This window comes from Schistocerca gregaria, chromosome X (assembly GCF_023897955.1).
Source record: "Schistocerca gregaria isolate iqSchGreg1 chromosome X, iqSchGreg1.2, whole genome shotgun sequence".
NCBI classification, from domain to species: domain Eukaryota; kingdom Metazoa; phylum Arthropoda; class Insecta; order Orthoptera; family Acrididae; genus Schistocerca; species Schistocerca gregaria.
The window spans coordinates 737,758,518-737,774,745 of record NC_064931.1 but is presented as its reverse complement, the minus strand read 5'-3'; positions in this window follow the sequence as shown (position 1 = coordinate 737,774,745).

Genomic DNA, 16,228 nt, shown 5'->3' with positions numbered 1-16,228 from the left:
TTGATTAACCTTTTTGTTCAGGTTATAAGAGGGACTGTTGGTATTATTAACAATTGTACGAATTGGTAAATTTAGTTTGTGTAATTTGATTTGTGATCTCAACTTAGATAAAGTGTTGTTGATAACTTTAAGTGTTCTTTTATCTCTAGGTGAAAGTAAAGAGTCACTATCATCAATCAGCTTTCCAATTTTTGTTTGAAATCTTGAAGTCAGGTCTTTATTAACCTCAGTTATTCCATTAGTGTTGAAAAACTGTAAAGTCTTAGAAACTTAATCATCTTCACTAACAATGACAAGAATATTCCCTTTATCTGCGTTGATTGCAATAGGTTTATTAGTTATTAACTTCTGGTTGATTTGTTTTACAACCTTTAATTCATTATTATGATTATTTTTATCTTTTTCATTAGTAATGACATTTTTAGTTTTACGTGGAATGTCACATATTTCAGAACTACTAAATTGTGCATGTTTTGCAGCATTCTTTACGTCAACAATCACACGTTTAACATTTGCATTGCTCAATTCTGGAGCTAAATTATATTTTAGGCCTCAGCAGGAGTAAAAGTAATTTTGGTTACATTGGTTACTCTTGGATTAAAGTTATGAACATTTGGTGAAACATCATGAGAACACACATTTTGGTGACTAGCATTGCTGCAATTTTCTTATTATGCTTATTAAGATTAGTTTCTCGTACTGCATTCATTTTGTCGTCTGTAAAGTTAAGTAACTGTGAAAATAATAATGGTGACAACTGATTGCTAATTTTTTAATGTAAATTGTTCATTTCAAGATTTAATGCATCTTTTTCTTTATATGCATCTTTAATTTCAGATCTAATCGTTTCAGTGTTTGATCTAGTATTAAAACTAATTTTTACATAATTAAGAATCACATGATTCATTAGGCATTGTTTGTTAAAAGATATTCTCCAGCAGTAAGAGGTTCCTACTCAATGGTCTGAAGATGACCACAGTAGTGGTCGAACCCGGTCACCTTAATAAATAAATCGTGATCAAGACTGTTTTTAATAGTAAACATAAACAAAGATAATCAAATGACACGTTAGCAGGTGACAAACAATATGCTGGTAAAAAGTGGAGGATAATTCTGAAAGCTATCATGGATATAAAATTCTAGAGGAGGCTCTTATCCAGCAATCCATATCAAATGGCTGATGTTGACGACGATGAGGACAATATCTACATAGAAATTTACCCTGAACTGCCAAAGAAACTCGTATAGGCATGCGTATTCAAAAAGAGATATGTAAACAGTCAGAATACGGCGCTGCAGTCCGCAACTCCTATATAATACAACAATTGTCTGGCGTAGTTGTGCTACAATGGCAGATTTAAGTGAGTTTCAGCGTGGTGCTATAGTCGGCGCACGACTGATGAGACATAGTATCCCCGAGGTAGCGATGGAGTGGGGATTTTCCCTTACGTCAGTTTCACGAGTATCCGGTGAATATCAGGAATCGGGTAAAACATCAAATCTCCGACATTGCTGCGGCTGGAAAAAGTCCTGCAAGAACGGGACTAACGTCGATTGAAGAGAATCGTTCCACGTGACAGAAGTGCAACCTTTCCGCATATTGCTGCACATTTCAATTCTGGGCCTTCAACAGGTGTCAGCGTGCGTACCATTCAACGAAACATCACCGATATGGGCTTTCGGAGCCAAAGGCCCACTCGTGTACCTTTGACACAAAGCTTTACTCCTTGCCTGTACCCGTCAACACCGACACTGGACTGTTGCCTGGTCGAGTGAATCTCGTTTCAAATTGTATCGAGAGGATGGACGTGTACGGGTATGGAGGGAGACAGCCTCGCGAATCCATGGACACTGCATGTCAGCATGGGACTGTTCAAGCTGGTGGAGGCTCTGTAATTGTGTGATGCATGTGAAGTTGGAGTGATATGGGACCCCTGATACGTCTGTAAACGACTCTGACAGGTCACACGTAGATCAACATCCTGTATGATCACCTGCATCCATTCGTGTTTATTGTGCGTTCCGATGGACTTGGGCAATTCCAGCAGGACAATGCGACATTCCAAACGTCCAGAATAGTTTCAGAGTGGCTCCAGGATTGAGCATATCTGAGAGGTCTTTCAACGTGCTGTTCAGAAGAGATCTCCACCCTCTCGTACTCTTATCGATTTATGGACAGCCCTGCAGGATTCATGGTTTGAATCGCCTCCAGCACTATTTCGGACATTAACCGAGTCCATACAACGTCGTGCTGCGGCACTTCTGCATGCTCGAGGGGGTTCTACACGATATTAGGCAGGTGCACCAGTTTCTTTGACCCTTGAGTGATGATATGTTTCTTTTTTATGTAGCCGTAAGGTACCAGATTCTTTTCGCACTTAAAGACATTTTCGACGTAACAAATACACTTTGAAGGCCATCCGCATAAAAGATAAAACTCTGCGAAATCGAGCAGCAAACCTGAAGCTTTAACTTGGCAGCGCGAGAATTATAGCAAATTGTGACGGTTGGGTAGGCCGAGGGAAGTGAGATTTTCCAGTTACTGGCTGAACGACTTAATTGAACGCGACGCTTGGCTCGGCACACGAGTCCGAGTGCGGAGGCAGGCGGCTACGCTTTAGCCCTTGCGGAGGGAAAAATGTGCTGGTGGCGTCGTCCACTGCAAAGCTGTTGGGGTCCATTAGGACAGCGCAGAGCTCTGGGTCCGCGCAGGCGGGCAAACAGACCTAATCCCAGAGGAGCGCCGCCGTCACGATGTCTGTGGACACAGTCGCCTTCTCACCATCGCGAATAAGCAAACCAGCAGCACACGCCCGGGACAAACAAGCGCGCCTTCACAAAAATGTCTCTCGCTGCCTCTGTAAAATCTCCTCGAGAAGATGTGTCATTTCAGCGCAAACATAAACGTTACCACAAGCACCACACCCTTGTGCTTCTATGTCTGTGGCAAAACGAGTCTCCTCTGGTTTGGTTTACATTTACTGGCAGTGGTAGGCTTTGACGGTCATCGCAGGAAATTACTGGTGCAGAAGATGCGTTGTTTATGCTCCACTGAAACGTCTGTCTTTTATCACAATTGAGCCACAACGTAAGAAAACGTAGATCTCCTAATAAATTCGCAGAGAATGATTCATATACAGGGAACACTACTGTCTTTATCCAGAGCTTCAGACGCAAAACAACATTTTCTACCACTGCACAAGAATGTTGAAAACGGCCTTTGACTACATATTGTAACGGCACATCCTCCTCTAGCATTACTTTTCCTCAACAGTACTTGTTGATTCCAGTATTATTTTTCTAATTTTGGACAGGTCAGTATTATCTCAGTTGCTTTTCTTAAAACTTTCATATAATTTTATACACTGTATGTTATACTTCAGGATAAAATTTATAAAAACGAATTACTTTATAAAATGTTTTAGTCTCGATGCTATAATTGATAAGTACGAATTCTGAATGTACAGTTAAAATTACGTTTTCGAAACATTTGAAAGCACCTAGTATTGGCACAATTAAAATTTCTATTATTAATTATACAATATTGTACTGGTTACTATGTTTATTCCTGGATTCATTTATGAAATAATAATCGAAAGTAATAATGTAACAAACTAGTACAAATACATTTGTTAAGGAAAATTGTAAACCCTTTGGAATGAGGTTATTTCCGCAGAATGAGACAGCCGTAAGCATACCTCTTATGTATTTTGTGGGAACAATGTAATTTCGGCTTTGTTCATGTGCAAAATCAAAAGACTGTATGACATACTAAAATAAGAGAAAATAGATTTACGTAAAAACAAAAATTCTGCAATAACAATCTTCAAATTTATTTAGATCAATCCATCCGCGAGGATCTGAAATACGACATCTTCATTTTCAAGAAAAGAACTGGAGCCAACTCTGCACGACAAGCTAAGTAAACTAGAAAGTTTGTTGCAATCTTCTCTCCTCTCAAATCTTCATACAAGATTAATGTGGACAATATATGGAATTAGGAAGGAGGGGGCAAATCACAATATGCAGTCAAATACGGAACGATCGTATCCACGAAGTTGCAAACTTTAAGAAACCAACAGCCTGTAATGAAAGATTGTTACTGACCTTAGGTTAATTTCTGATACTACTAATATCTGCTTACTCGAAGCTTATCAGTTTATTTTAGAAAAGGAACTATATATAAAAGTATTTGGTAACGGTACCACCCACTGCCTTACACGGCTATCGATAGTAACGTTATACTTCTGCGAGAAAGTTTTGGAAGTTGTGACCGTGTGATAACCATATGGAAACAAAACAATCAAACTGGGATTCGTTTCCGAAACAGTCCAGCAATGTATAACCGACAGGAAATACGTGGGTCAGGAAGAGACGTTCTCCCAGCACAAAAGGAAGTTATAACAATACATATTAAAATTGGTCGCCAGCCTAATTAGGCATTCTTGTGTCAAGCAAAATGATAAAGCAGAAGGCAGTGTTAAGATTAACCTAGCCTTTTTTGACACATTCACTAAACTCTTTCCTTGTATCTGTTCACACTACAGCACAGTAACCTAACCCTGCAGATAATGTGCTACTAACTAGTAAGTCAAACAAAGAGATGGCCAAGGAGATAATAAACAGCTACATATTTCTCTCAACAACACGTACCTTAAATGAACTAGGTGCAAAAGTTTATAAAATCAGTTACCGACTCACATAAAACTAGTAGCAATACTGAACAGGAAAAAGTTTGAAATGATTCTGAATTTAAATCAGGGGGTCTGCTAATGATCATACTCTTTAACGTTATTGGTTAGTACAGGCTGTCTATGCCTGTGCATTAACCAGCTACATTAGAGTAGATAACACAGTAAATAGTTCTTTCTTAAATTCGGTTTGAAGCAATTACACAGAATACAAATCTAACTACACTGGCTCTGAAGGAGCCTTAGAGTTTCTTCATTAACTAACTAGCCTAGTACATGAAGACCATTAAACTTTTATGGTTTGAAGAACAATGCACTTTAACAAAATTACAGCAGTTTGTATGAGAAATGGTAAGTATTCTTATCATTTATTAATAATTAAGTGAAGCACTACAAACTATAACTCTTTAAACTACAAATGTCCTTTCATAAGCAGCCTATTGACCTATTCAGAATTATAATTGGCTGTGCAACAACTTTAAATTCAAGTTCAACGACTTTCTCATAATAAATTAAGACACTAGGAATGAAATTCACTAGGATAGGATTCCTGTCCAGGTTAGTGACATGAGATAACCACAGGTGTAAGATACAGTTTTTAGCAAAACCACAATTATTATAATAAAATCAACCAAATTTCACAAATACCCGGTTCATTTACAGACTGCCAAATATAAAGAATTTAGTGGAAGGCTGGTGGCACTGGTGGCGTAATTTGCAGTGACTATTAACCTGGCGGTGATGCTATCATAGTAGTACTGTTGGTCCACCCTGTTACATATCTTCTTGGCCTCGGAACTATGCTGTTATAGGGCCAAACACCATGCCATGATAATGTTATCACAAAATGCAGCATCCGAGGCCCATAAATATTGCCCTTTAGCTCTTCTGGCCTCAAACCTACAGGAATATGAGGCGCAATGTGCCGCTACTGCTAGCGAGGTGTTAACCACAGCACTGCTCAGGTCAGACTCCTTACTCGTCACAAAGAACGAGTTGTCACTTACGAGCCAACCACACTTTTCCACTCTGTCAGGCTCCTGCCGCAGCTGCTGGGCTTCCTCACATATTTTATATTCAACCCTATGTTCCCTAACTATGGACCTAGTCATTTATAGTATATTGTATAACAATAATTCCTGTAGGTATTTAAATTCACAAGCATATTTTAAACAATATCTTTCAAAAGTTTCGCATAACTGAAACAAATATACATAGTCAAAGAATTTCCGTAATAGATACAGCATCATACATAAGCAATACTACAAACGGACATAGAAATATTGATACAGATACAGAAGAGGTCAAAAATAGGTGTTACAATTTGTTCAATAATTAGCTTAGCATATAAAAATAATATTAAACATAATTTGTAAGACTTTATGTGGTATGTTTGCCACAGAACAAAACATTATATTTTTTGAAAATTATAAATAAAATCGAAACAATGGAAGCAAAGTAAATAGAATAAGACAAATTGGAAGACTGATCTCCAAGCAGTAGTTAACTGTCTGCAACATCAGTTCTGCCTAAATACTGAGACTGGAATTTTCACATACGGATGTTTCCATTTTGCAATTCGTAACCTGGAGAAGGAAAAAACGGAAGCAGATGTTGTAGTCAGAAATAAAATTTTGTGGCTTACTTTAATCTCAGTTTTCATATGACGTGTAAATTATGTCACTGTTGAAAGCCTCCTGACGGTGGTTACAATGAGCAGTTGTCGCCAACATGTATATGGGATGTTTCGAGGGAGAAGCCCTGCAATCAGCCCAGTGGAAATCTACCTGTTTATTCCTGTATGCCGTAGACACCTTCGTCTCATGGCAACATGGAAAAGGTAAGCCGTATGATTATTTCGTAGATCTCAATTTCATACTCCATAAGTCCAGTTTTAGCTTGGAAGTCGAAGTGGATGGAGTGCTCCCGTCTCTGGATGTCCTTGTAAAAACACGTTGGGACACAGCACGTACCGTAAGAGCGCGCACCCCGATCTACACTAACATGCGGACAGCTGTCACCGCCCACCGCAGAGGAACGGCGTGCTCAAAACGTTGGTGCATAGAGCTTCCATTCTGTCTCACAATGGAAGCCTCAACAGAGAACCTGAACGTGATGGATCCCAACGGCCTCGTATCAATAGCAGTCAAGATGACACGCATCTTATCTGAATGGCTGTAACGGATCGTCCAGCCACGTCTCGATCCCTGAGTCAACAGATGGGGATGCTTGCAATACAACAACCATCTGCACGAACAGTTCGACGACGTTTGCAGCAGCATGGACTATCAGCTCGGAGACCACGGCTGCGGTTACCCTTGACGCTGCGTCACAGACAGGAGCACCTGCGATGGTGTACTCAACGACGAAGCTGGGTGCACGAATGGCAAAACGTCGTTTTTTCGTACGAATCCAGGTTCTGTTTACAGCATCATGATGGTCGCATCCGTGAACGCGCATTGGAAAAATGTATTCGCCATTCCCATATTGGCGTATCACCCGGCGTGATGGTATGGAGTGCCATTGGTTACACGTCTCGGTTATCTCTTGCTCGCATTGACGGCATTTTGAACAGTGGACGTTACATTTCAGATGTGTTACGACCCGTGGCTCTACCCTTCATTCGATCCCTGCAAAACCCTGCATTTCAGCAGGATAATGCACGACCGCATGTTGCAGATCCTGTATGGGCCTCTCAGGATACAGAAAATGTTCGACTGCTCCCCTGGCCAGCACATTCTCCAGATCTCTCACCAACTGAAAACCTGTGGTCAATGGTGACCGAGCAACTGTCTCGTCACAATATGCCAGTCAGTACTCTTGATGAATTGTGGTGTCGTGTTGAAGCTGGATGGGCAGCTGTACCTGTACACACCATCCAAACTCTGTTTGACTCAACGCCCAGGTGTATCAAGGCCGTTATTACGGCCAGAGTTGGTTGTTCTGGGTACTGCTTTCTCAGGATCTATGCACCCAAATTGAGTGAAAATGAAATCACATGTCAGTTCTAGTATAATATATTTGTCAAATGAATATCCGTTTATTATCTGCATTTCTTCTTGGTGTAGCAATTTTAATGGCCAATAGTGTGAAAGGGGAACTTCAAGAGGATGGGGCCATTGTATTTGTTCCGTTTTGTGGCACATCATCCGTGGAGATTGGACGAGTTTTTTGGAAACGTCAAGTTAAGACTCTATTCCATCAACCACCTAAATCGCAGACACTGGTAGGCAGTGTCAATCATGACCTCGGACTACATAATTTCGGGGTCCATCAGATCATTAGCAAATGTGGCATGACTTACATACGTCAAACGGTGCATACTGTCGAATATTTCGAGAACACCAGACTGCAGCAGCCCGAAAATTCGGCAATCGCAGAAAATTGCTTATCGCAAATACAAGGAATGGATTGAGAACATAATTTAGTTTTGACACAGGTGTCTCACTTCTCGGTCCGTCTATCGAGATTCGAGTTCGGGAGCCGCTGATCAGTCGCCGCAGTGGCTACGCCCTTAATAAGGGGTGGGAACGTGCCTTTAGTTTGATTTATAAGGGTAAGGAGATATCCCACAACGGACTGGCTTCAGGGAGAGGCAGAGAAACAGGGGTGACGCCTCCAGCACGCGTGCTTGGCACGAAACTGGGACGGAGCAACTTGGCGATGGCAGGACGGGATATGAGCTGTTGGAAGTACGTCCGCGTACAGAACGCTCCGTCAGAGGGAGGGTAGAGCTGCGTCACCTTCTATCCACCCCAGGGAAAGGGAATGAAAAGTTAAAAAAATACGAGGCAGTCATTCCGTTAGTGCACCTGATGATGTCAGCGAGGTCGCTTGCCGAAATGTTGTGCCCGTTGGAGACTGACATGTGGCCCTTCACCAGTGAACTGTTTCATCCGGGTATAAATACCTAAGATAATGATTCGATAATTTCAGGAGCAAAACTTGTCTCCTGAAAATCAATTTATAGCAGATGATTTATTTTTTCAGCACATACCTTCTCTGTCAAATGATGGCTCTGTTTCTCTGATACAGCAAATGACTGAATTTCCATTTCTGATACAAAGTCAGTCCTGTCGGAATGTTATATCTGTGGAAACCACCCTCTGAGACACATATAGAGTGAAATGGAGCTGTGGTTAGCGTGCTTCACTTGCATTTGGGAAGCCGATGGTAGCCGATGACCGTCCAGATTCAGATTTCCCGTGATTTCCCTAAATCACTCCTGGCAATTGCCGGGATGGTTCCTTCGAGAAGGGCACCGTCTATTTTCTTTCCCATCTTTCCAATATTCGACCTCGCGCTACGTCTCTAATGATCTCGTTGCCAATGGGACATCGAAAACTTCTCTTGCTTCCTTCCTTCTGAGGCACAGGTCAGTAGATGCTTCAGTTGCAGCGTAAGCCACATCAGCTTCTCCAACAGGAAACGTATCCAGCTCAAGTTATCAGAGGTTTCAAAAGATACATATCGTAAATATACGCCCATTACCCTGCATGATTAATGACGCTTGTACTCCATTCAGAACGAGCTGACGATCAGATGTGTTTCTTCCAGTTCAATTTCTCATCGTTGCACACATCCAAAAATTTTGATTATTCTGCCTTAGGAGCACCCTTCTGTTCAAAGTCTGTATTTACCAATGGTATTATGAGATTTGCTATATATACTCTTTTTCCTTAAAATTTACGAGCAACCACTTAATAATTTTCTGAAACACATTATTTACAATTTCCTCAGCTAATTCTTGTTTACTGGGTGTGATTACTATACTTGTATCATCAGCAAAAAGAACTAGCTTTGTATGTTCATGAATACAGAGTGGTAAGTCATTAATATATATATTAAGAACAATAAGGGACCAAAGACTGAAACCTGTGGTTCACCGCTCTTGATACCTCCACAGTTAAAGGATTTTGCTGATTTTTGCAGGCTAACAGTACCGTTAATTCCAACCTTCTGCACTCTTCCAGTTCAATATGAATTACCCCACTCATACCACAATACTTACGCTTCTCCAGAACAGTTTCATGATTCACACGGTCAGAAGCCTTTGGGAGATCACAAAAAATCCCAATGGGCGGTGTTCGGTTATTCAGAGTATTTAATGTTCGGTCAGTAAAAACATACATTGAATTTTCTCAAAACCAAATTGACATTTTGTTAGTACTTCATTTTCACACATATATGAAGCTGCTCTTGAATATATTCCTTTTTCAAAAAGTGTGTATAAAGCTGTCAGTAGTGAGACTGAGCGATAGTTGTTAGCATCAAATGTGTCCCCCTTTTTGCGCAATGATTTGTCAATGACATACTTCAGCCTATTTGGAAAAATGCCGTGCTTCAATGAGTTACTACATATTTGGCTGAGAATCCTATTAGCTGTATTGCTTTTAGTACCCTGTTGAAAACCCCATTAACTCCATGCGACTTTTGCTTCTGAGTTAATTTATAATTTTCCTAATTTCGGTAGGAGGGGTAGGCCGATTTTCAATTTTAACAAGTTGCATAGGTATTGCCTCCTCCATACACAGCCTTGCATTTTCTGCTTAACAGGTGTATCCTATTTCCTCTACAACACTTAAAAAATGATTATTAAAAATATTTTCTGCTTGTGACTTTTTATTATCAAATTTTTCTTGGAGTTTGACAGAAATAGAGTGTTCTTGTGCTCTCGGTTACCCTGTTTGCCTTTTAACAATATTCTAAATTATTTTAACGGATCGGAGCGTGGAATGTCAGATCCTTTAATCGGGCAGGTAGATTAGAAAATTTAAAAAGGGAAATGGATAGGTTAAAGTTAGATATAGTGGGAATTAATGAAGTTCGGTGGCAGGAGGAACAAGACTTCTGGTCAGGTGACTACGGGGTTATAAACACAAAATGAAATAGGGGTAATGCAGGAGTAGGTTTAATAATGATTAGGAAAATAGGAATGCGGGTAAGCTACTACAAACAGCATAGTGAACGCATTATTGTGGCCAGGATAGATACGAAGCCCACACCTACTACAGTAGTACAAGTTTATATGCCAACTAGCTCTGCAGATGACGAAGAAATTGAAGAAATGTATGATCAAATAAAAGAAATTATTCAGATAGTGAAGGGAGATGAAAATTTAATAGTTATGGGTGACTAGAATTCGGCAGTAGGAAAAGGAAGAGAAGGAAACGTAGTAGGTGAATATGGACTGGGGCAAAGAAATGAAAGAGGAAGCCGCCTGGCAGAATTTTGCACAGAGCGCAACTTAATCATAGGTAACACTTGGTTCAAGAATCATAAAAGAAGGCTGTATACATGGAAGAAGACTGGAGATACTAAAAGGTATCAGATATATCACATAATGGTAAGACAGAGATTTAGGAACCAGGTCTTAAATTGCAAGACACTTCCAGGGGCAGATGTGGACTCTGACCACAATCTATTGGTTATGACCTGTAGATTAAAACTGAAGAAACTGCAAAAAGGTGGGAATTTAAGGAGATGGGACATGGATAAACTAAAAGAACCAGAGGTTGTACAGAGTTTCAGGGAGAGCATAAGGGAGCTATTGACAGGAATGGGGGAAAGAAATACGGTAGAAGAAGAATGGGTAGCTTTGAGGGATGAAGTAGTAAAGGCAGCAGATGATCAAGTAGGTAAAAAGACGAGGGCTAGTAGAAATCCTTGGGTAACAGAAGAAATATTGAATTTAATTGAGGAAAGGAGAAAATGTAAAAATGCAGTAAATGAAGCAGGCAAAAAGGAATACAGACGTCTCAAAAATGAGATCGACAGGAACTGCAAATTGGCTAAGCAGGGATGGCTAGAGGACAAATGTAAGGATGTAGAGGCTTATCTCACTAGGGGTAAGATAGATACTGCCTATAGGAAAATTAAAGATACCTTTGGAGATAAGAGAACCACTTGTATGAACAGCATGATTTCAATTTCCCAGCATGATTTCAATGAGTAATCAACAGATACTGTGAATCTGTAGAAAATGGAGTATAATATGTATATATAGAGTTAAAATACTTTTTTCCACACTCTGTATATACGAAAAATTGCAGTCACGCTGAGGAAATTTTATTAAAACAGCGACCCTCGCATAACAGTTCCACCGAGGAGCCATCACAGACAATATGTAGTATCTTGTGACTATTATTTCAGTGGGACACACTTAGAAACTGTCAACTCATACAAATGTCTAAGGTTAACATATTGTGCACAGCTATCACAGAGCCTAATTCGTAGGGAAAACAATAGACAGAGTTTGGAAAATTTTTGAATACTGGTAAAAGGCAGTTATTCTACAAAGGAGATAAGTCACAAAACACTCGAGCCATCCTTTTTGGCCGGGGTGGCCGAGCGGTGCTAGGCGCTACAGTCTGGAACCACGCGGCCGCTACAGTCGCAGGTTCGAAACCTGCTTCGGGCATGGATGTGTGTGATGTCCTTAGGTTAGTTAGGTTTAAGCAGTTCTAAGTTCTAGGGGACTGATGACCTCAGACGTTAAGTCCCATAGTCCTCAGAGCCATTTGAACCATTTGAACCATCCTTCCTAAAATGTTGCTCATACCAAATGGGAAAACGGGCGATATTGAACGTATACGAAAATGAGCAGCACGAATAATCACAGGCTCGTGACTCACAGAGGAGATCGACTGATATACTAAAAAACTGACCTGGAGTCGCTGGAAGATAGGTGCCAACTGTCTCGCGAAAACTTGCTTACCAAGTTTTCAGAAACAGCATTAAGTCAGGAACCTAGAAACATACTACGGCACCCTGGTCTTCGTTCCTGCAGAGACTGCATGAACAAGATTGGATTAAGCATTTATCTTTTTTTATTGTTATTTCATTCCCTTCGCTCCATATGGGTGAGTTGTTGGCTGCCAGCGGAATGCCGCTTTTCAGATAAGATAACAAAGATGAGAAAAAGAATATGACGACAGATAGACGGAAATCTAGATAACGAAATTATATACATTTTAAGAACATATCACGGAGTAGTGAAATTTTTCTAAGAAAGAGCACTGAGGCACTGCAATTTCACTTAAAGTCTGAAGGACGTGCACTGGAAAAACAGTCTTTCGGGAAGAGAGAATACGTCCGGAGGGTTGAAGGGTAGGAAAAACTGTGCAGATGAAGGTAGAAGCTTGGGTGGATAGTGGGAAGACAAAAGGTGGGGGGGGGGGGGGGGGGGGTGAGAGTATGACGGGGAGTTTGGTGTGCGGGTAGTGCAGTGGTAACAAGAGGAAAAAATGAAATGATCGAATGGCATTTTTGGCCGGGAGGCCCCATGCGGGGAAGTTCGGCCGCCGTATTGTAAGTCCTTTTCAGTTGACGCCACTTCGGCGACTTGCGAGTCAATGGTGATGAAAGACACACAACACTCAGTCATCACGAGGAAGAGAAAATCCCCAAGCCCGCCGGGAATCGAACCCGGGACCCCGCGCGCGGGAAGCGAGAACGCTAGCGCAAGACCACGAGCTGAGGACGGAACAAGAGGAAAGGGATGGGGATGAATGAGGACAGATAGGGACGGAGGAGTCCTGATGCAGAGTGGGATAGTTCAGGAAGAAATTAAAGACGGTAGGAGGGATAAAAATCGTAACTGGTAGTAACGGCAGTAGTAGTAGTAGTAGTAGTAGTAATAGTTTCATTCATCGGTAGATCTCTTTTGCGAAAATATTGAACATCTCTTGGTATTATAATAAAAATAAAGAAATTCATGTATAGAGACATTTACAGACTTACAGGCCTAAAATGAAATGGGTGTGACAGGTAGTTGGAAGTGGCCTTATACAAAACCATCCCGCACATTGGCCTGAAATAATTTAGGGAAACCAGGGAAACCTAGATTAGGATGGCTGGGTAAAGACTCGAGCCTCCACTACGTTTTCATCTGTTTCCATAACTTGAACGCTATCTGGACATCAATTTGATAGTGGTGAAGCCGTGAAAGCAGAGGTGATGTTGTGAATCCGTCAACAATGTTCTTCAGTGACGGAATCAACAGACTGGTCTCTCGATGGCAAAAATGTGTTCGACACCAGGGAGACTATATTGAAAAATAAATACGTCGGCACGAAGAAAAACGATGTAGTATGCTAGTAAGATTTGTTTTATTTAAAAAGCTTTAAGATTTTTCACATAAAAATTTCGAAAGTGCTACTCTTCAAGTCCTCGTAATAATCTTTAATCATCTGGAAGCGGCAAGTGCTGTAACAACTTCACGAATATTCAATGCGGATTCGTTTTTCTAACACATGGGAAGCTGCTATGGTATAAGTGGTGCGTAGCATTTACGAACGTTCCATTACTGTGTTGTGCTAGTACATGCAGATACCATAACTTGCGCGATGCAGCTGACCTAAATCTTCTATGCAATGCACAAGCACAATTGTGGCCAACCTCCATGCCCTGTCGTATAGTGGATACGCACAACACTTGGAACTCAGCACGTGTGACAGCAGCAAGAACATACGAAGCGACAACGTCGCACTTAGGGGTATTTCATGCAAAAATTCGCCCATAATTTTGGTATTTTCTGTACTATGAGTCTCTAAAGAACAAATCTGCAAGATCCACCACGTGATCAAAAGTATCAGGACACCTAGCTGAAAATGACTTACAGATTCGTGACGCCCTCCATCGATAATGCTGGAGTTCAGTATGGTGTTGGCCCACGCTCAGATTTGATGATAGCTTCCACTTTCGCAGGCATACGTTCAATCAGGTGCTGGAAGGTTTTTTGGTGAACGGCAGCCCATTCTTCACGGAGTGCTGCACTGAGGAGAGGAGGAGAGGTATCGATGTCGGTCGGTGAGCCATGGCTCAGTAGGCGTTCCAAAACATCCCAAAGGATTCAGGACAGGATTCTGTGCAGGCTAATCCATTACAGGGATGTTATTGTCGTGTAACCACTCCGCCACAGGCTGTGCATTATGAACAGGTGCTCGATCATGTTGAAAGATGCAACAGCCATCTCCGGATTGCTCTTCAATAGTGGGAAGCAAGAAGGTGCTTGAAACATCAATCAGTGTATGCCTGTGCTGTGATAGTGCCACACAAAACAAAAAGGGGTGCAAGCCCCCTCCACTACCACACCATAACACCACCGCCTTCGAATTTTACTGTTGTCACTACACACGCTGGTAGATGACTTTCATTGGGCATTCGCCGTACCCACACCCTGCCATCGGATCGCCATATTGTGCACCTTGATTCGTCACTCCACTCAACGTTTTTCCACTGTTCGATCGCCGAATGTTTACACTTACAACAAGCGAGGCGTCGTTTGGCATTTACCAGCGTCATGTGTGGCTTATGAGCAGCTGCTCGACCATGAAATCCAAGTTTTCTCACCTTCTGCCTAAGTGTCATAGTACATGCCGTGGATCCTGATGCAGTTCGGAATTCCTGTGTGATGGTCTGGATAGATGTCTCCCTATTACACATTACGACCCTCTTCGAATGTCGGTGGTATCTGTCAGTCAACAGACGAGATCGGTCTGTACGCTGTACGTGTCCCTTCACGTTTTCCCTTTACTATCAAACCGGAAACAGTGGACCTAAGGATGTTTAGGAGTGGAAATCTCACATACAGAGGTATGACACAAGTGACACCCAATCACCTGACCAAGTTCGAAGTCCGTGAGTTCCGCGGAGCGCCCCATTTCTCTCATGATGCCTAATGACTACTGAGGTCGCTGATTTGGAATACCTGGCAGTAGGTGGCAGCACATTGCACCTAATATGAGAAATGTATGTTTTTGGGGTGTCCGGATACTTTCGATAACATAGTGTAATAATGTATTCTCGTACTTTATAACCCGAAATAAAACAAAATTACGATATTTTTGATAGGTTCTCTATCTGTTAGCTACAATTCTATGGGTTATTCAGATGAGGCCTCCTGGTCTTGTTCATCTGGACACCTCTTCGTCATCATTTTCAGCTTGAGGGAACTGCCCAATCCATTCTTCACTTGGGGGCAGTAAATGCAAAGTTTGTTCTAAGAAATACTTGCTGGTTTTCTTTGGTTTCTGTCACCTATCTGTTATTAATGGATAGCAAACATTTGTCTGTACAGACGAAAGTGCGTATTGCGTGCCTCGGCTGCCTCGTCTGATAAACTGTCTATGGGTAACAGGGCATTTTCAAAATATTGTGTACCATGGGAGACACAGGATGCTATGAACATAAATTAGCAAACAGTCTTGCTGTTTCATCAGTATAAGCAGAAAATTTGTCTATGTCTATCTTATGTCCACTCAAAACATCTTCTCGAATAACCTTGAATTGATAGATGAGTTGCAGATCTGCACCTGTTATTTCTGGTGGCGTTTCAGGGCCTACAAAAAATCTTCATTTGGTATTCCCATCATTTCTGTTTCCATAGTCTTGCTTGAGAACTTCTACAATTAATCACAGTCGATTTCTAAACATTTCTTGGTGACATATTTCCTGTCCTGAACAGTTTTGTTTTCCACTTTTCATCGGTTTTATCGCTTTTGGATGTTTATATTAACGGACAAATGCAACAACAA